Source organism: Panthera onca, chromosome A1 (assembly GCF_046562875.1).
Source record: "Panthera onca isolate mPanOnc1 chromosome A1, mPanOnc1 haplotype 2, whole genome shotgun sequence".
Lineage (NCBI taxonomy): Eukaryota > Metazoa > Chordata > Mammalia > Carnivora > Felidae > Panthera > Panthera onca.
This window is the reverse complement of record NC_138339.1, coordinates 19778490-19799066: the sequence shown is the minus strand read 5'-3', so window position 1 is coordinate 19799066 and position 20577 is coordinate 19778490. Positions and strand designations below refer to the sequence as shown.

At 35.2% G+C, this 20577-nt stretch overlaps 1 protein-coding gene across 2 annotated transcripts in view; it reads left to right on the top strand.

Moving 5' to 3' along the window:
• Positions 1-4649: 4649 nt before the first annotated feature.
• LOC132680702 (cadherin-10) overlaps positions 4650-20577 on the top strand; it is a 172736-nt gene continuing 156808 nt past the window's right edge. For both annotated transcript variants that reach the window (XR_013554672.2, XM_060634396.3), the window contains exon 1: positions 4650-4772. The gene's annotated coding sequence lies outside the window, so the exon portion shown is untranslated. The remainder of the gene's footprint in view (positions 4773-20577) is intronic.

Genomic DNA, 20577 nt, shown 5'->3' with positions numbered 1-20577 from the left:
AGGTATTTGAAAGGAGAAGTTCTCTGATTGTTTAAATTATTTCTGATTTGAAAGAAATACTCTATTATAAGAATGCACGTTGCAATGACATTCTCTTTTAAAATTTGTTATGCGATTTACAGGTTTTGGGCTGTCCCTCACTGCACATTTGTTCTCTTATATATTGTTATTACCTTTTATCCTTATCACGTGTCATATTTTATATGCAGTCATTAGACACTTTCATGCTCAAGCGGTCATTAGCTGTGTGCTCTCCAGCTGTTCACGACTGTTAAATAAAACTAGTTCCCCCATCGGGAGCGTGCCTGACTGGCTTCCCTGCATCTGCAGGAACCGCTGGCATGGAGTTGGCTACGAATGAACATGAAGAGTCTGCCCTGATCCGGTAACTTCATTTCCCAATCCTGTATCTTCTTCCTGGGTGACAAGAGGAAAGGGGAAATAGTACTCATTTCTGGAAGAGCCATACCATTTTTCTTCTTCTTTTCCATATACTTGGCATTATGAGCACAGCACTCTTTGAAGCTACCTCACATGTTTATATGTCCTAGAAAGTGCCAGAACTAAGGTCAAATATGCAAGTGCAAAGCTTTATTTAGTCTCAAAATCCTTTTTTTTTTTTTTTTGAAATGGGAAGAATTGAATTGGTAGATTTCTATCTTTTTCATTTCTTTGAGTTTTACAAAATGGAATGATTCTAGGTAAAGCAATATTTAAAAAAATATGTGGATGTGGGTAAAATATAAATGTGACTTTAGAGGGTTCCCCGCCCCAACTACCTGCATTTTTATGTCTTTGTAATTACAATACATGAAGCAATGTTTGGTATCTCAGAAATATTGAGAGCTGCCATATTACCACCATGAATATATGCCTCCTCTGTCCTAGAAATTTTAAGTGCTGGGCGCCTGCAGAACAGTAAGACATCCTGTGTATCCAAAACTTTATATTAGCAGACTTAAAATACATCATGATCATCACTGTCAAAACTAACAGGGATTAAGAATGGTGATTCATTTTCTCATTAGAAGTAAGAGTGATTTGGCTAAACACATATCTGACTCTGCACACTCTCATCCATCCTAATGCATTCCAAATTTTCACAGCCTACCAGAATAGATCTTTTAATATCAACAGAGCTGAGTCTGTTATGGCTAGCTAGGAGAATGTCCCTTTTTCCCTCATGCTCCTATCTTCTTCTTCCTTGCAAATTCTCACAGCCCACACATGATGTATATGTGTGTGTGTATGTGTGTGTGTGTGTGTGTGTATTATTCATCCACCAAGTGTACTCTTGCCTACAACATTCAAAAGCTGAAAAAAATTCACCACATTAAATGAATGTTTTGTTAAAAGTCAGCTGTGTCTTGTAGAATTGTACTGACGTTTTTTCTGGAGTCTTCATTCTAACTGAATTGAGTAGCCTTCACATGGATCTCCTTGTTTCCATGCTTGCTCCACCTCAAACTAATCTCAGCCCAGGTACGTGAGATCATGTCACTCTTGTGTGCAAATGCCTCATTTGGCCTAAAAGCCAAAGACTTTGCAAGAACTGGCAAGGCCCCTCTATGGTCTGGTTCTCATTCTGTCTCCAAACACATCTCCTGCTTTCCCAGGGCTGACACACCACCTCTGCCCTTTTGGTTTCTAGCTGAGCATGTAACATTCTATTATGCCCCTGCATTGGGTGGAGCTTTTGAATTTTTATGTCCCTTCTGGAAATGTTTTCATATATGCATGTAAAATATGTATATATGCCACATATCTATTTTATACATATCTATTTGATATATTTGATTTTTACACATGTGTATTTTACATACATATATCTATGTGTGTATATATGAGGCCAGATTCACTCTTCTTTCCTTTGGGTCTTTACTCAAACACAACCCCTTCACAAACGCTTTCCCTGATATCCCTATTTAAAATAGAAATCCTAGGGGGTGCCTAGGTGGCTCCGTCGGTTAAGTGTCTATTATTTTCAGCTCAGGTCATGATTTCATGGTCATGAGATCGAGCCCCGCATCAGCTCCACATTGGGTGTAGAACCTGCTTAAGATTCTCTGTCTCTGTCTCTGTCTCTCTCAAAATGACTGACTGACGAAATAAATAAATAAAATTTAAAATAGAAATCCTTCAACACTTCCATTTTCCCAATTTCGGTGTTTCCTAAGCATTTCTCATATCCAACATACTATATATTTTACTTATTCCATTTGTTTATTGCTGGTATCCTCCCAATGAAATCAAGGTTCTTGATGACAGTGAATTTGCCTGTTTTGCTTCTGCTGTATGACTTATTTATTAGGTTTGTTGCTTTGTTTGAATCCTTCCAATAAAAATGTAAGCTCAGTACTGGCCAAGAATATCGTTTGATTTATTTAGCTGTGTCCTGTCAATTCATATGCGTTGTTTGAATGTTTAAACAAGTGAATGAATATGGGGATTCTGTAGGGTTTCTAGATGGTGACCAATCCTGGAGATTGCAAGGAGACTTAGATCACTTCTTTGGTTTTCTTTCTCCCCACTGACGCTCTGACATCCTTCAGTATTGTGGGCAAGGGCCGTTGTGGACTCCCAGGTGTGGCTCCCCTGACCTGGCAGTTCTGTCTGTCCTTGAGTAGACAGCTGATGAAGGAGGTTTCTTCCTGAATTAAACTGCATCCCAGTATTTGCTGCATGTTGGCAGGTACACCCCAGTTTCAAACTTGAAAATATGAAGTTGGATGCTGAGAGGTCCAAATGTCTTGTATATTATGCTGACAGCTAGACCTTGATGATAAGATGAAACTAAAAAGAATTCTCCATAAACCTTCAAAAGTTAAAACAAACTGTCCAGAGCTAGTCAGTCAGCTAAATTGATTGCTGTTTTCTGGAATTTGTATATTTAGTCTGCACCTCTTCTGTCAACATTTTTTATGTCCAATATGAATACTGACTGGTACAGGCACGACTTACAAAACCGTGGCAATGAGAGGAGAAAAAAATCTGCTTCACCCCCTAAGTGTGGTCATATATAACTGGCCTATTCAGAGTTGATTCTCTAGACTAATTTTAAACAATATATAAAGGTCAGGAAAGTACAACCTTGACAGGGATATGTTCTGTCCTTACCGCCCACCAAAAAAATAGTTGGATTTATATGATTTTAAATCAAATGCAATGTTAATGTGCTGCTTCATTTTTAGAGAACTTCCTTTATTCAGAGGACAGATTTTGAGAACAAAAAGAACTCTACCACATTTTATATGTCTTATGCAAGTTTTTTTCTCATCTTAATTGATTCATAATGAAACCTTGTTAATTTTAGACAAAATGAACAACTTTGCTTCTTTACTACTCTTTCTCAGTGTATTTGAGGTCTGATTGTTGAGGAAGGTTATTTACATCTTAAAAACAATATGGAGTCTTCTTTTAACTTATATAATTTTGTCAAAATGTCGTAAGTATAAACAATTAACTGCTTCATTTTGAGCTGTCTGACAAAGGAAACAAGGAAAAATCTATGTTCAGGAATATTAGAAAAACTTTTTTTTATGTTTACTGTGATAAAAAATGAATATGTTATTATCTGTGAGAGATTAGAGCTTTATGTCTGAGGTCGGTAAGGTAAAATTGAAAAGGAAGGAACTTACAGGTTTTTATTGAGAAGTGCTTAGGCTGATACATGTAAGTATACTGCGTTCATTTTAAGGCTAACAATGTTCCTTTTTTATGAACAAATCTCAATTATAACAAAAATCATTTTAAAAAAGCCCAGTGTGGTACTATGTAAGTAGAAACAATACAAAATTAAATTATATGTTAATTTTGGATATATAAATTTTGGCAAAAATAGAAAAAATATGCATGAAAGCACACACACTAATTTTATGGCAGTGTTATATTGGTAAAGGGAGAAGAAAGAGAAGAGCTGGGATGAAGCTTATTTTGATTTTTAAGAGAGACATCTGAAGCATATGCAATGCTTTTTGACATGTCTAAAGTCTGATTTTTCGTCATTTGATTTCTCTTGCAATATTTGTTATATTTTAAAATACAGGCATTAACATAAACATATTAAAATGTGTGGACAGGTAATATCAAATTGCATTTGTAGAACCTATTAACACTTTCTGCACTATTTTCAAACATTCCAGTTTGTATTTTACTTTCTTTTCATGCATACTGTTGACAAGAAGAACAATGGCAGCCTCACCTTTTCCCAAAGCACTTATGGTTCCATATTCAAATACAGTAAAACATTGAATTGCAAGTAACTTGTTCTGTGAGTGTTTTGCAAGATGAGCAAACATTGCTAATAAATTTTAACTTGATAAACAAGTGATGTCTTGCCATACAAGTAGTATGTGATGACGAACATCACATGATCAGAACTGAGCCAGTGGTTCATCTCTTGCGCGCGCTTGCTGGGGGACTGTGGGGGATTGTTTCCCATGTTCGGATGCTCGGTCTCAGGCCACGAGATGTGTGGCAGAAGTCAGTGGTCTTTCGGAACATTGGAAGGTGCCCGCAACTGGCACTAGTGTACTTTTTGTCACTTCAAAGCACCTGTGGACAGTCTTGCTTTTCCATAAAAGAGTGAATTTAGGAATGCTTTGCTTCATTCTAGGTCATTGGATAGGTTCCTTGTTAAAGTTGCACAAAAAGAAAAAGATTCCATTGAACCAGCAGGTAGCAGTGATTCGGTTAGTGATAGTAGAAGTCCTGCTACGCAGTAACCCTCCCCTCTCCTGGCTCCCTCACACCAGCCACAAAGATTTTCAAAGGTAAGTGCAGGTTAATTTGTTTATTTTTCTTTATATGTTGTATTTACTTTGTTATTTTGTATTATATTACCCTATTATAATCAGTTTTATATGAATATTTTTGGGTTGTGGAACAAATCATCTGAGTTTCCATTATTTCTTAGGGAAAAATTTGCCTCGATATACACGTGCTTTGGATTGTAAGCATCAAACGTTTCCAGAACAAATTATGCTCGCAAACCAAGGTTTTACTGTGTGTTATGTATATTATAAAATTTTATTTCAACATGAAGCATGACATAATTTGTTTCTATATGCCAATGAACATCCCATGTATCAATATACAATATTACCAATATGTAACCTTTATATTCTGAACGACTTTCTAATAAAATACTTTTTTTTCCCTATTTAAAGACATAAAGGGAGAAATATTTATAATTTGTAAGGTCCTGGAAAATTTTCATTTAGGAAGAATTTCTGATGCTTAAAAATATCAATCTTTTTAGTGAATAGTTTTTGGGGGGATTAAGGGTTAAATTGGTAGTGGAAGATTATACCCTTTGTATTTAGTGAAATTTATTTCAATTTAACATTTTCAGTCTTTTTCTCTTTGGGTGTGGGAGGAAGGAAAGATATCAAAATGGCTGTGAGTATATGTGAAAACTTCTCCAAGATGCTGTATGCTACACTCTTTTTTGTTTGTTTTTGTTTCTTTTTTTCTTAAGAAGGTAGTTTCTAATGTTCAGTGAGAAGGGTCAATCAATCCATAATCACTTATTGAGCTTATATTATGTCTTAGATGTGTGAGGAGTGGTATGGAGGTGGATAAAAAGATAAATAAGAAACTATAATGAATTTATAAGCTAGATAAAAGTTTTAAAAGCATATGTATATGTGTATATATATATATATACACACATATACATATGCTTTAGAAGCATGTATATATATATATATATATATATATATATATATATATATATGCTCAGACCACAGCAGATTTAGAACTTTTTGAGGAGATTCATGAGGACATTATTTTATCATCATCAATATACCTACAAATCTAGTTAGGCACCTTTAAATTGGGATCTTGGTCATAGAGCCATATAGTTTTAGAATTGAGATCTGCTATAAGTTGCAGGCAGAGGTGATTAGATAAGGAAGGCATAGCCTTATGAAGAGTGTTAATGCCCTTGTAAGAGAGGTCCCAGGGAGCTCCCTTGACCTTTCACCAAGTTATGACACAGCAAGAAAACAGCTACTTATGAATCAGGAGGCGGATTCCTTGCAGACATGGAATCTCCTGGCACCTTGATCTTGGACTTCCCAGCCTCTAGAACTATGAAAAATAAATGTTTGTTGTGTAAGCCACCCAGTCTATCACAATGGTAATTTTACACCATACCAGTCTATAGAGACCAAGGCAGGATCTTAGCAATCAGTGTGTCTCCATCCCCTATTTTATATACCATCATCAAAAATGTTATGTGATTTTTCTTATATCTCCTGCTACTGCTTCAACAGTAGGTCACAGCCCCCAATTCGTCAGTGTGCAATCTCAATGTTTGTTTGGTAGGAGTTTGTTCCCCTCCTCAACCATTTTATACAGATCATGAGGTGATTTATCATATGTTCATTCAAGATCCCATCTCAGAAAAAATGAACTATTATTATAAGCGTAATTTTGGATAATTTTGAGTTAAAATAATTTAACATGGGCATGGTGGCTATAATTTTCTGGTGTCTCGAAACTGCACTGTTTGGAATGTTACTGAAGGCTGATTAGTTATAAAGCAAAAGTTCAAACAGTTAAGGAGACAACTGTGGTGGAACATGCAAATTCTGTAAAGCTAGTTGCTGAGGGGTTTATTCCCACTTACATTTTATATATTTTCAATATTTACTTCGTTTAAATGTCACTGTTAAGATTCATATGATTATAATATTTTCTGCACAAATATTAAACGGGCAAGCATGAAACCCTTTTTCATTTCTGAACTTTATTGAAGTTCTAAATTTGTATTAACTATATCTTTTAAACACTGGCCTTAATTTTCTTCTGACATAGTGATTTCAAGGGAGTACTGGTTTCATCTAATGGAGAATGATTTAACTGTTTACACAAGTGATCCATTAACTGATGCTGACCACTTTATAGAATTATATATGGAAAAAAAAGTTATATGGTATAGCTATCTAAGTAATACTTAAGCACTATAACGCTTTAATCGAATGTTGATTCCTGAGCACGAAACTCAGTATCTATAGGAACATCTTCTTTAATTAGACTTCTTTCTCTTTTGTAGATGTTATTTTATATTGAAATCAAATGATATATTGAGAAGTATCTAGAGGCATTGCATAGTGTCAAAAATAAATTTCCTGTAGTCTTAATCATCCTCAATATGAATTTAAAAATGTTTTCTTGGCTTTTAAATTTTGAATTACTTGCAGACTTAAGAGCTTCTGTCAAAATATTACTTTTTATAATTGTTATTCTTGCTTGTTTTAGTATGTTCTATAGAATTGTTCAGTAATCTAGTAAAACAGTCAAGGTTGAAACTAACCCAAAACACGAGTTTATTTTTGAATTAGTAAGAGTACATACAATAGTGATATGAATTTCCTAATCCTTAAATATTTATGCAAGTGTTAACTTATGTCTTTAAATTTAAAGTGCATGAACACATAAAAGGTAACTCTAAGCACCCGTTTATACCTTTTAGCAAGATATAAATTAGGACCTCTTTTATGAAATTGAATATAAATTATTTGTGAGCACCTCAATTTTAGAAAGAAAACATAGGCATAAATTATTTAACTTGAAGTACCCAGAATTGTATACTGTCTCTATGAATGATATTAGTGAAGTTATAAACTATTCACTGGGTAAATTTGTGGTTTAGATTTAAGATTCGAATATTCAAAATTTCAAATTCTTATGCCTTTTTAAAAACTAATTTAAAACCTTCAAATAACAAATAAAATCTGTGATACAATATTAATAGGTAAGTGACTCCACTGATAAATTTTAAAACCCTCATGAAATGTCTTAGCGGTTCTAATGAATAAGATATTACCTGTAACAAAACTTGCCCTTAGAGAGTCAAGTTGTAAATTCTCAGGAAGTATAAACTGCACTGAAATGATCATTAAACATCTTTGCTGGAAATTTATTTAGAAATATCTCACATTTGCCAAGTGAGTATCATGATGTGTTTTTTTCACATTTTTTTCACCTTTAATATGTTAAGATGGCCAGAATTCTTTTTCTTTAATAAAAAGTTGCTTTCTCATCAAGAAAAAATTAAACACCCATACTAGAAAAAATTTCATAAATAACATAATTATAACACATTATTCTGTCTAAAGCACTAACCTGACAAATACCATTTTATTTCCAGTTATACATCCACAGCTTGTCTCAGAAAGGGTGATTTTGTTTGCAAATTTTACTGAACTAACAGCCAGTGAATTTAGTTCTATCTCTAAAGTAATTTATTGGTTCAGTTAACTAGAAGACCACAGATATAGGAATTCTATGTTGTTTAAAAACTTGGGTCTTTCTGGCTCTATTTACTTTCATTCACAGTTTTGAATTCTTCCAGTAATAAGGCCCCTTATGGTTGCAAAAAAAATAGCCATAGGTGGTAAAGAGAGAACATGAGAGTGAGACAGATCTATCATAAAAATAACTGAAGAGAGCCTCTCAGAATTCTATCATTGGATCAGTCAGGAACAAGGGGCATGGGATTACTGGAACTTGTAAAGTTGGCTGTGGTTAAGTCTCTCCTTGAGGTACATGATGGGAGTGGAGTAAAAAAAAAATCTGAATAAAAAATTAAATACTTAAGAAGAAGTAAAAACGAATGAAAGCTAGCTAGCTTTTGGAGATTTTCTTCTAGTTTCTGAGCATGTTCATTTCAATAATATGCCCAGAAACTGTGTACATTGATATTGGATAGGCTTGAGGTTTCACTGAGCTGATCATGAGATGAAATTAGATCAAAAGTCCATTTTAATACTTCATTTGTCCTCATTCTGGGTAGTGGATCAGAAAAATTTTTAGGTTCCTAAGTACTTTGATAAGCTTGAAAATTTTATCAACATTCTCAAAATGTCTAGCTATTTCTGTCTACCCAGTTCACAGTTAACCCAGAAAGTCTCATTTGGAAAATCTAGGTAGAAGCTATTTGTGCTGTTACCATGGTTATTATCTAGGTGTGGTCAAATAATCATTCTGAGTCTTTGAAGTGACTCAGTTCTGGAATTTGGCTGAAGAGACAAATCTCTGTTGTTGTTAGAGCATCCTTTTTCTGCCTCACCAACCGAAAGAATTCTCAGTTTCATAATTCTTGTAGACCTTGGAGTGCTATGCATCTATTTCACTCCTAGAGACTGAATCATTTAGTCACTGAAAAATGCTCTCTTGTACCACTATTAATTACAGAAATTACATCTTGAATCTGATGGTCCATTGGCATTATTTACTCTCAACACTCAAGGGTCTCATCCATGCTGCCCATAGATATAGGGAGGCTTTTTTAACTGCAAAATCCGTTAGTAGCATTTTTAGCTAACATAGGACAATCTCTACAGGACTTTTGGAAGATGCTGATATGCTATAATCTATATTTCTTAATACCCACGTTAGAAAGCATTTTTCATTGTCTTTTAAGAGATGTAAGGAGTCAACTGAGTGAATTTCACATGATAAACCACTCTACCATTCTCATTTCCTTAATTAAATGAATCTTTTTTATATACAAAATAGCAAAGAGTTTTAGGCATCTCATAGTCTTCATTAAGTCCATATTTTAATTAGCTAATAAAGCAACAAAGCATACCCCATTATCATGTGCTGAGAATAACACAATAATTCTAAAGTTTATGGGAAGGGCAACCATGTTAGTAAATGTTGCATTATAAAACGTTCTGCAATCCTGGGTTTATTACTTTCAGAACTTAATCCTATATATATTTTCTAGATTTTTGCTAATACAAATCCAACAATTCTTGCAATGTTTTCATGATTAATCATGTCTTCTAAAATCTGAGTTTGTAATTATCTCTCTTGGGCACATTGGGTTCTGATTCTAAATTAGATTAGGAGGTAATTAAACATGGTGGAAGATCAACATAATAAGAATAGTTTTGCCTTGTAAAGTGACTCTCTCAAAAGAGATCCTTACTGGATTTTAAGCAAAAGCAAAAAGGGCCTTATCGCACTTGGAAGGAAGGGTTGCTTTTGCTAACCATGATCAGGGATATTTGGGAGTTTGGGGCCACTGAGCCATCTGGATCCTATCACATTTCCCTACTCCAATATTCAGAATCTTACTTATTCTCAATTAATTCACTAGTTTTCATACTGTGGTAGTAATGAGACTGTGTAGACAACCAACTTACAATTTTATAATTGACAGGATCACATTTTTGAGTTTAGGGCTCTGCCTTAGGTCTACGGTTGTAGATGATAGAAGGTTATTTTATTAGTCATAAAATTCCCATGGTTTCTCTCTGTGCCTTGAGCCAAGATCAGAGCTTTGAGCTTGTTATTCTTCTTTAAGCTGTCAGTACAATTTGAAACAATCAACTCTTTTACAGTTCACACATTCCTCATGCTTTTTATATTGTTCTCTGGTAACAGCCACCTGATTCCTCAAAGCATTGTGCTCAGTGAGCACTTTACTCTAGGTTACCATAGGTCATGATTTAATTAGGTGTTTTGCTACTGCAGACAACGGGATGATAAAATTTCATCTGGAATTTTTTTAGAGCCATAAGCTATGCCAGGCATGTTAACAGAGTCAACATTTCTTTTATTGCCCTGAGGTCCTGTTGGCTGTGACCACTTCTACCAATTTATGTATCATTTCAATTTGTGATGCATCAGGTTTGTGGAGTCAAACTCACATGTGGGTTTTCTAACTGCAAAAGGGGCTAAGAAATCTATTCTTTGGAATTCTTTCTTAGGATTCAGGAATTAAAAGGCAGGACATTCAATCAACATTGAAAAGGTATTTGAAATAGACTTGTCAGCAAAAATAGTGACAAATATATAATACAATGATTCTTATCTTTTGGGGAAGCATTACATATTCATTTTTTTACTCATTTTTTATGAGGGTCTCATTTTTTTAAATTAATTTGTCAAAGTACTTTGTCCCTTAGAGGTATTAAATCCTCTGTCCTATATATTGCATGTATTTTTCCAAATATTCACATTGTCCATCAAAATATATACATTTGTTATTATTATAGCTTTTACATTGACTGTATTTTTGCCTTATTTAATGTATTTAGTTTTTCTTTAAAGACTGTTTAAAAGGCCATGTCTATAATAGCAGTGTGATGTTTTTATAATTACCTTTCAATTCATTTTGATTTAGATTCCATCAGGAACCTAAGTTCTGTTTTGTTTTGGGGTTGTTGTTGTTGTTTTGTTTTGTTTTGTTTTTGTTCTCAAAAAGTACCAAAAATATTTTTTCCTACTGATACGAAATTAATGTATATTTGAAGATATAGTCAAAGCTTATATTTGTCCACTATTTCTTTGATGTTATTATGTAAGCAAAACAAAGTGTTAGTAGTCCTCTTGCTCCTGGGGCTGCCTGTCAGCTGACCTAAACAAATTACATGGCCAAGATGGAGTGGGGATATAGGTGTCATTAACTCAACAAGGAAGCTCTCCTCTTTGGAGGTACATGGTAGAGATTACAGATACATTACCCTAACAGAAGGAGGAGATCAAGACTTAGAAGTGGTTGTTTAATTATTCCTTTGTAACATCTTGCATTAATTTGTGGCTGGATATCTCTCCAGTTTTTTGTTTCCTTCTGAGATTTGAAAAATATTAAATTATAACTTCGATTTTACATTTATACTTTAAGTCATTTGGAATTTATGTTGACATACTTATGCTATGAGAATCCAATTGTATTTTATTATTTTTTTTTATTTTTTTTAACGTTTATTTATTTTTGAGACAGAGAGAGACAGAGCATGAACGGGGGAGGGGCAGAGAGAGAGGGAGACACAGAATCTGAAGCAGGCTCCAGGCTCTGAGCCATCAGCCCAGAGCCCGACGTGGGGCTCGAACTCACAGACCGCGAGATCTTGACCTGAGCTGAAGTCGGATGCCCAACCGACTGAGCCACCCAGGCGCCCCTCCAGTTGTATTTTAAATAATCAATTAGTCTCATCGGTAAATTTAGCTGAATGTATGTATTTTTCCGTATTTTATTTTATTTATTTTTTTAGTGTTTATTTTTTTTAATTTTTTAACATTTATTTATTCTTGAGACAGAGAGACACAGAGCATGAATGGGGGAGGGTCAGAGAGAGAGGGAGACACAGAATCTGAAACAGGCTCCAGGCTCTGAAGTGTCAGCAGAGAGCCTGACGCAGGGCTCAAACTCAGGAACCATGAGATCATGACTTGAGTCAAAGTTGGACGCTTAACCCACTGAGCCACCCAGGCACCCCTTTTAGTGTTTATTTTTTGAGAGAGAGATAGAGTATGAGTGGAGGAGGGGCAGAGAGAGAGGGAGACACAGAATCTGAAGCAGGCTTTAGGCTCTGAGCTGTCCCCACAGAGCCCCACGCAGGGCTTGAACCCACAAACCGTGAGATCATGACCCGAGCTGATGTCGGACGCTTACCCAACTGAGCCACCCAGGCTCCCCATATTTTTCCATATTTTAAATTAGTACCAACTGTTCCTTTTCTAATGTGGGGCAGTAATGTACCTATTGAGAAATATCAAATAGCTAAGATCACTAAGTCATCGAAAATACCACAAATATTTTATTGTTATTATTGCCTCCAAACCAAAAATGAAGGTTTTCTTTCATAAACTGTTGAGTTAATGCATTCTACTGAAAACCAAGGTGAGGATAAAGATAGATGGTCAGACAGACTCTTAAGATAAAAACTCTAACAGATATATGCTGTATACTATTGCTTACAGAAAGCGACTTTTTGATCTTCTCTGAACCAATATGCTTGTCTCTACCATATCCCATAGTCCTCAATTGCCAATTTTTTCCAGCTTGTCTCTATGCCAATTATTACAGAATTTACTAAGCCATATCAATCACATACTTCAGTGTAAAGGAGCTTTTTTTTTGATATTTTCCTGAGTTTTGGTTCAGTGTGACGCAGGAGAAAGCCTAAATGTATGCCTGAAGGTATATGTAATGTTTTAGGGAATTTGGTGTGACTGGGCTCTGGCGTTTTGGATTATTGGATTAGCTATGCTAGTATGAACCCTTGGAGAAATAATTTACCTGTCTGATGACATATGTAGATATTTTTTATAAATTACTGATTTGGATTAGATTAACTCTGAAGTCATTTTGCACTTCAAGCTTTTATGAAAATAGCTTAGAAAGGGAAAACAGAATGATATCCTGTAAAAAAAAAAACAACTTGCATTCTATATTTGCATACAGATTAATTAGCAAACATATGCCCAACACTTACCTCTTTTCAGGACTTCACTCAGCTCCTGATTTCAGTCTTCCTTTTCCTTTAAACTTGCACATTTTTTAGGGTTTGCTCTCAGTGCTTAATTAAGTTATTCATCTAAATATAAATATTAGAGGTGATGTTACAATTTTGTGGTTTTAACTGGGGACCCTTTTGCTGCTACTTCCCCGGGGAACATTTGGCAGTATCTGGAAACATTTTTGTCTGTCACCACTGAGCAGGGTGTCATTGCTACTGGTGTTGGGTGAACACAGGCCAGGGTTGCTGCTAATCATCCTACCTGGCACAAGATGGCCCCTCACAACAAAGAATTATCCAGTCCAAAATATCAGCAGTGCTTCTGTTCAAGAAAGTCTGATATAAATTCATCATAAATTCAACTTGATTTATTTGCAAGAGGCTGGATTTGCCATTCCTTTACAGTGCTAACCATGCAAAGATTTTTGACTAAAGGGATACGTGTTTTAAAGGGATGAGATAATTAAATTCGATGGAGTTATAATAATGAGAGATGTGTCTTTTTCTCAAATAACTATCTTGCTTGGATGTTCTTGAAAAAAAGAAGATATATTTATATAGATGGTAGAGGAAAAATAACACATGCACTCTGAGGACCAGTATAATCTATGGTCATTCCAGAGCATGAACTTAGCTGACATGCAAACTGATAAACACAAGAATTTGGACTTAGTCCAGTGGTTTAATAGATATGAATTTGAGACTCCTGCTTATCTAGAATCAATGAATGCATCTGAATGCCTACTAAAACATTCTGGAGAATAAATTTTATTTTGTTCCACATCTAAATTTTCACAGAACAGGAACAGTTGATTGTATGATACTTTTTTTTTAATATAGAGAGTATTAGTTATGTCCAGTTTCCAAAATAATTGCAATCTAGGAATAGCCCCTACTTTGTACTAACTTCATTCACATTTATCAATGCTACTATTTGTTTTATATCTACTTATTTAATACTTTCTTCCTTTTTGTTGTTTTTAGCTTTAAGAAATCCCAAAGTGTAGAAGCCATACTCAGTTATTTCCTAAAAATGTAAGAAATCTTGAAAAACACAATGCTAATTATAATCCAAATTTATTGCTTAAAAACCAATTCCTAATTCTCATTAACCTTGGGAAACACACACACACACACACACACACACGCACACACACACACACACGCACACACACACACACACACGAATCCTTCTTTTAATGACTTACGTAATGAACATTTAAGTATTACTTGGTCTTTGCCACAGAAAACTCAGATAACTGAAGTCTACTTTTTTCCCCACTAAACCTGGGTATCTCTTGAAAATTACTACACATAGACCTCTCTCTTCTTTTTAACCTGCTGAAAAGACTTAAACCCATGCAATGTCATGGAATATACATTTCCTTTCAAAAAAGCATAACAGATCAAATAATTTTGGATAACAGTGCATAAAAAGAGGATGATTCTTATTGAATAATTTAAAGTAACAGAAGGCATGCTAGCTTGAAAATGTGGAAAGATAAAATTACAAATGCTAGAGCCAAAATCATAACCTCTAATTGCCAACAGATTTGGGTAATAAACATATACTATGGCTAATCATGGTAAGGACCACTTTATGCTTCAAGGCATAATTTCCAAAACACATGGCCTGCTCACCCTTCATCACTTTGTTGAATTACATATATGGATTACTTTATGGCATCATCAGAATAAAAAAAAAAAGTCAGTCTAATGGATAGGCTTGAAAATGAGAATCTGAACTGTACCTGGAAGTCAAGTGAAAGTTAGAGAGGTATGTTTTAAATTATTTGGAGCTTGATATTCGCTAGGAGATGCAAAATCCATGATAGGTACAGATTTTAGGTAAGCTCTCTAGTCTTAGAAAGACTTAAGTTATTCATTCATTCTTTGTTTCATTTGATTTGTGCTAACAGAATATTGACCTACAATGAGTTCAGTACTGCTCTGTGTTTGTGGCTGCAACAAAAAACAATAAATGCTAGTTTGCTGTACATGTAGAATGTATTTTAGGAATAGATGACAGTTACACAATAGATAGAAATAGCAATAATATCACTGTGTGATACAATCTACAAAAGAAATGAGTGAGGTGAAGTGAATGAGAATGTCTTTGAGGCCAAATTTTGAGTAAGATTGTCAGAAATTTCTGAGGAGGTGATATTTGAGTTGAGACTTGAGAAATGTTAAAATGTGAAACATGCGGGATGTGAACACAATGCTTTCCACACAGAAGGAGCAGCAGGTGTAAAGATCCTGATGCAGAAGCAGGCTTGAATGTGTTGGTGGAAATAAATGGAAGGAGAAGAAAACCAACCAAGAGAAATAGATGAGAGATGACTTAAGAAAATAGACAGGCACAGTATTATAATGCATTATGAGTAAAGGACAACCTGAGAAGATGTGGGGAAGAGGAATTTGGGAGTTTATATCAATGGATCTGAAGTTACAGTTATAGAAGATGAAAAAGTTTTAGAGATCTGTGCAGCATAGAGTTTATAGTTAACAATGCTGCATTACGCATTTACAAGTTTAAAAGGGTAAATCTCATGCTAAGTGTTTTTACCACCCCCCCCCCACACACACACACAAAGACAAGGAATGCACAAAATCTTTTGGAGGTGGGAGACGTGCCTATTACCTTGTTTGCAGGGATGATATCACAGGTGTAGGCATATATGCAAATTCATCAAAATGCATACATCAAATTGTGCATTTTTTGTATATAAAGTGTACCTCAATTTAATTTGAAAAGAAGAAAAAAGCATAGTCAAGAGTGTTTGTAAATGGACTGGTTCAGTGGCTACACTCGCTGGAGACATCAGAACATGTGAATGCCTCCAGGTGCTAAATTCCTGCAGTTGAAGATGGCATGATGGTTGAAGCCAAAGCCTGTATATCTTTGTCAGCTGCTATTCTAGGCAATAGAAAATAAGGGGACTACATTAAAAAAATAAGCCCTGTTCTCTTGGATGTGGCTGGTAAACAATGAGCAAGCAGGTGGCAAAATGAAGAATGAAAGCCGAGATAAATACGGATCTTGTGCTATGCCTCAGTTTAAATAGTGCCCGGAATTCATCCCCAAATATCAGTCTGGTTGGCACAGAGAATTACTGCAGACACCAGTAGCCTGATAGTTGTGCCTGGTTCTCTCTTTACTGTGTCTGAAAAACAAAACAAAACTAGCTTCATCAGATGGTGGCCTCAACAATGAGAAAGTTGTGAGAGGCAGTGGCAGAGAAAACATAGTGTGATGGATTCCTCACCCATTTCATTGGCTTCTGCAATGTCATGCTGGTTCCTTTACCAAATACTTAATTTATCAACCCTCTATTATTTATTTTTAAGTTCATTTATTTTGACAGAGAGAGGGAGAGAGCACAGGCGAGTGGGGTAGGGGCCGGAGAGAGAGGGAGATGGAGAATCTCAAGCAGGCTCTGAGCTGTCAGAGCAGAGCCCAATGCAGGGCTCAAACTCAAGAACCATGAGATCATGACCTGAGCCAAAGTTAAAAGTCGGATGCTTCACCAGCTGAGCCACCCAGGCACCCCAACTCTCTGTCATTTAGAATTTTTAAAATTAGTGTGTACATCCTCAATTACACTGGGATCAGACACTATAGTTTCATGATCCTTATTTTTTCTGTTCCAAAGTTAAGTTGTCTAAATTCTATACCATATAATCAGGAGGAAGTGTGACTACCATTGAAAGGGTGCAAGCTAGAATTAATTTCTTGGAAGTAAAATATATTTTCCCATTTCTCTAAGGTTTTAGAAAGTGAATGTATTGCACATTGTATTATGCCAGATCGCATTATTCGAACATGCCTTGTATCTATACTTGTTTACATTTTCCTACTTCGTAAATTTCCATTGCTGTCATATGGCCTCTCCTTAGAATTCACAGTTTGCTCTATGAGTAGTGACTAATTATTTTGTTAATACTGTCAGATCCACTGTGTCTGTATTATAGCCACTTACTAATATCAACCACACAATAGAACCAGAAAATACCCTATCACAATTATAAGAATATGTTCCTTAGCTGTGTGATCTGACTTCAGCCATACTCTTCTAGAATGCATAGTTTCACGTCCAAGAGACCATCTGTTAGTTTTGGTGTTTAGGTATCCCTACAAATGAATAATTCCTCAGGTTTCAAGTTACATTTGTAATTTTTCTATTCATAAGCAAATGATTCACTCAACAAATATCTACTTAATGAGTAGTTGAGTCAAGGTGTTTTCAGTGGGGATGTGAGAGCAATTGACTCCCAGTTCAAAAAGGCCTTTCTGTAAAGTCTTTCTATTCAAAAAATAGCCTGAACCTTTCATATGTATTATGTATGGTATCTTCGTAAGGGACTGGTTCTTTAATTACCAATAAATTATGTGCCCCCAAATTAGTTTATGTAAAACCTGAAAAAATCGCCAGAATGTACTGTGTTGCAACCCTGTCCCGATTCCTACTTACTGAGAATGTCTTCACAAGCTGCCTCAAATACTTCCAAGGACTTCCTTTCATTTTTATGCTAAACGAAAGCTGTATTTCATTTTATTTTTCAGTGAAGAGGATGCTTGCAAGCCAAAGAATACAGCAGAGAGTACAATGAAAACAATGAACAAAATTTTGAAAACTACTATATAGGAAAGTAAGAAGATACATAGAAAATAAAGATGATTTAATCTCTTTTTTTGCTAGGAAGGCTATAAAAGTGAATCGTACTGCTGTAAAAATGAGTCTTATCAACCACCTAGTTATTTACACCTGCTCATAGATATATTTACAGCAGAGAATACAAATGCATTGTTTTTCCTGAGTTTTTATTTTTAAGGTGATTTTACTCACCACAGCTATGGTCAAAATATGAAATAATGAACAGTTCAATGCTATACGCCTCTTTCCACACATTCTCTAGAGCTGATGGGCACCTCAATTATTCATTTGCAATTTTAAGAACCAAATGCCTCCAGTTTAGATAGAATGAACATAATGGAAAAATTACATTACACTCTTACATTTTTTTTCTGTATGGAAGTGCTCTAGGATTATCTTAGATGATGACAGTGATATCCAGTCAGTTCTTGCAGCCTGTCTCAAGAATAGTAGATGTGACCTACATCTCTAAGGGGTGTCTTCTCATGTCTACAAATAAGGTACTGCACGATCCTGATTCAATCACCCTTTTAGAAAGACTCAAAAATATAGTGTAACGTTCCATCAGAAGTTGTCATAACCATATACATTTTTGATGACTAAGAAACTACCCTACATTTCCAAAGTTCAATTAGTGTCCTACCAATTTCGCTATATTGATTAAAAGGAATCACACCAGTAAATTTAAACAAATGAAAAAAAAAAAACTTCTTAAACTACCATAAGAAACATGTGTACAAATTTGAGGCCCGTATATTTTCTTCAATGACTTCTGAATTTTTAAAAACCGTTGTATTTGTGAGCCTTGATTTTTGTTCCAATATTGCAGAACAATAACAAAAAAGTATTTAAAATGTATACCATTAACACATTTATAATTATTGTGGTTTATCAGTTGCATAAGCACTGTCATTTTATGTCAATAAGAGAATAAATCTCTTTTTAAATTTTTTTATGAATTTTTTAAATGTTTATTTTGAGAGAGAGAGTATAGGGAAGGGAAAGGCAGAGAGAGAGGGAGACACAGAATCCAAAGCAGGCTCTGGCTCTGAGCTGTTGGCCCAGGGCCTGATGCGGGGCTCAAAGTCACAAGCAGTGAGATCATGACCTGAACCTTAGGACACTAAACTAACATGCCATCCAGGCACCCCTAAACTTCTTTTAATTGAACTATGTCATTAACCGAAAGATGTTTTCTACATTCAAAGGTCGTACAATGTGAAAAAAAAAATTCATCTTTGAATTGATGAGTTAAGGTCAGAGGAAATGGGGCATATAGAAAACAAATTATGCCTTTTGAAAGATTTTCTTTTTGTGGTACCTTACTGCAATTGGAACCATATAAAATATGGCATTTATTGTGGTTCAGGAAACTATTCTTACTTCCAGTGGGCCTTTGGTCACTCTGTCCCTTTACTACATACATTTGCATGATCATAAGCACCTGATACTTTTTCTAGAAAATGTGATCCTTTTTAAAAATTAATTTGTTTGAATATAATATTAGTTATATATTAGCATGAAACAAATTGTCAGAAAATTTGGCTGCTTAAAACAAAATGCTTTTATTATATTACAGTGGTGGTGGGTCATGAATCCAGGCATGACTTAGCTGGATCCACTGCTTTAGGATCCTTCACAGGCTACAAAGATGCCACGAGAGGGACTGAATAGATGGTTGTTGGCAGAATTCAGTTCCTCACAGGTTGTGGGACAGAGGGCCTCAGTCCTTTGATGGCTCTTGGCCATGGGCCAGGCTCAGTTCCTCGTCACATCATCCTCTCCAACATGGCAGCTTTCTTGTGAGCATGTAAATAGAGAAGGCAATGGAGGGAGTCTGCTAGCAAGATGTAAGCCACAGTCTTTGGAATTAATATCTCTTCACCTTTCCTGTATCCTCTTGGTTAGAAGCAAGTGTCTAGGCCAGCTTGACATTCAAGAGAAAGGGATTACACATGATTGTGAATGCCAGGAGGAAGGAATCACTGGGGACCATCTTAGACGTTTGCCTACCACAATTAATGAAAACCTATGCTGAGAAATAGGAGACAGGAATTTTTAAATGTTTCTAGTGATTCTGTTTTATACTTTCTTCCATAACTATGTTTATTGCTATTTTACAAGGTATGAACAGTCTATTGTTAGAAAATCAGATAATAAAGAGGAAAGAAAGAGACTCTTCTAAAATCTTAGTCATTTACTAGCTATGTTGCCTGAGACATGTTATTCTTCAGACTTGTGTGATTTATCAATTAAGTGTGATTAATACTTTATATGATCTAGTTGTAGGTATCCTGTCAAGGAAAAATAATAGCTTACTTTTCAATAATTTATTGAGTGACTATATATACAAGGATCCACGTTAGGTCCTAGGGATTAAAAACAAAGTAGTTAGTCTGTTCCCAGAACAGTAAATAATCTGAAATGAGAAACAGTATTTAAACTATATAGAAACATGTCTGGCCCATAATAGTCACTCAGCCAATGCTGGCCCTTCAGAGGCTTTTTGTTCTTTTTAAATTTTCTCTTAATAAATGTTGGTTGTTGATCCTTCAGTGAGGGCAAAGGGGACAATTGCTAGAGTCTTAGGAAATCAGTAAAAGAGACAGCATCTCTATTTTCTTCAGCACACTTATCCGTTTACATTTCTACAC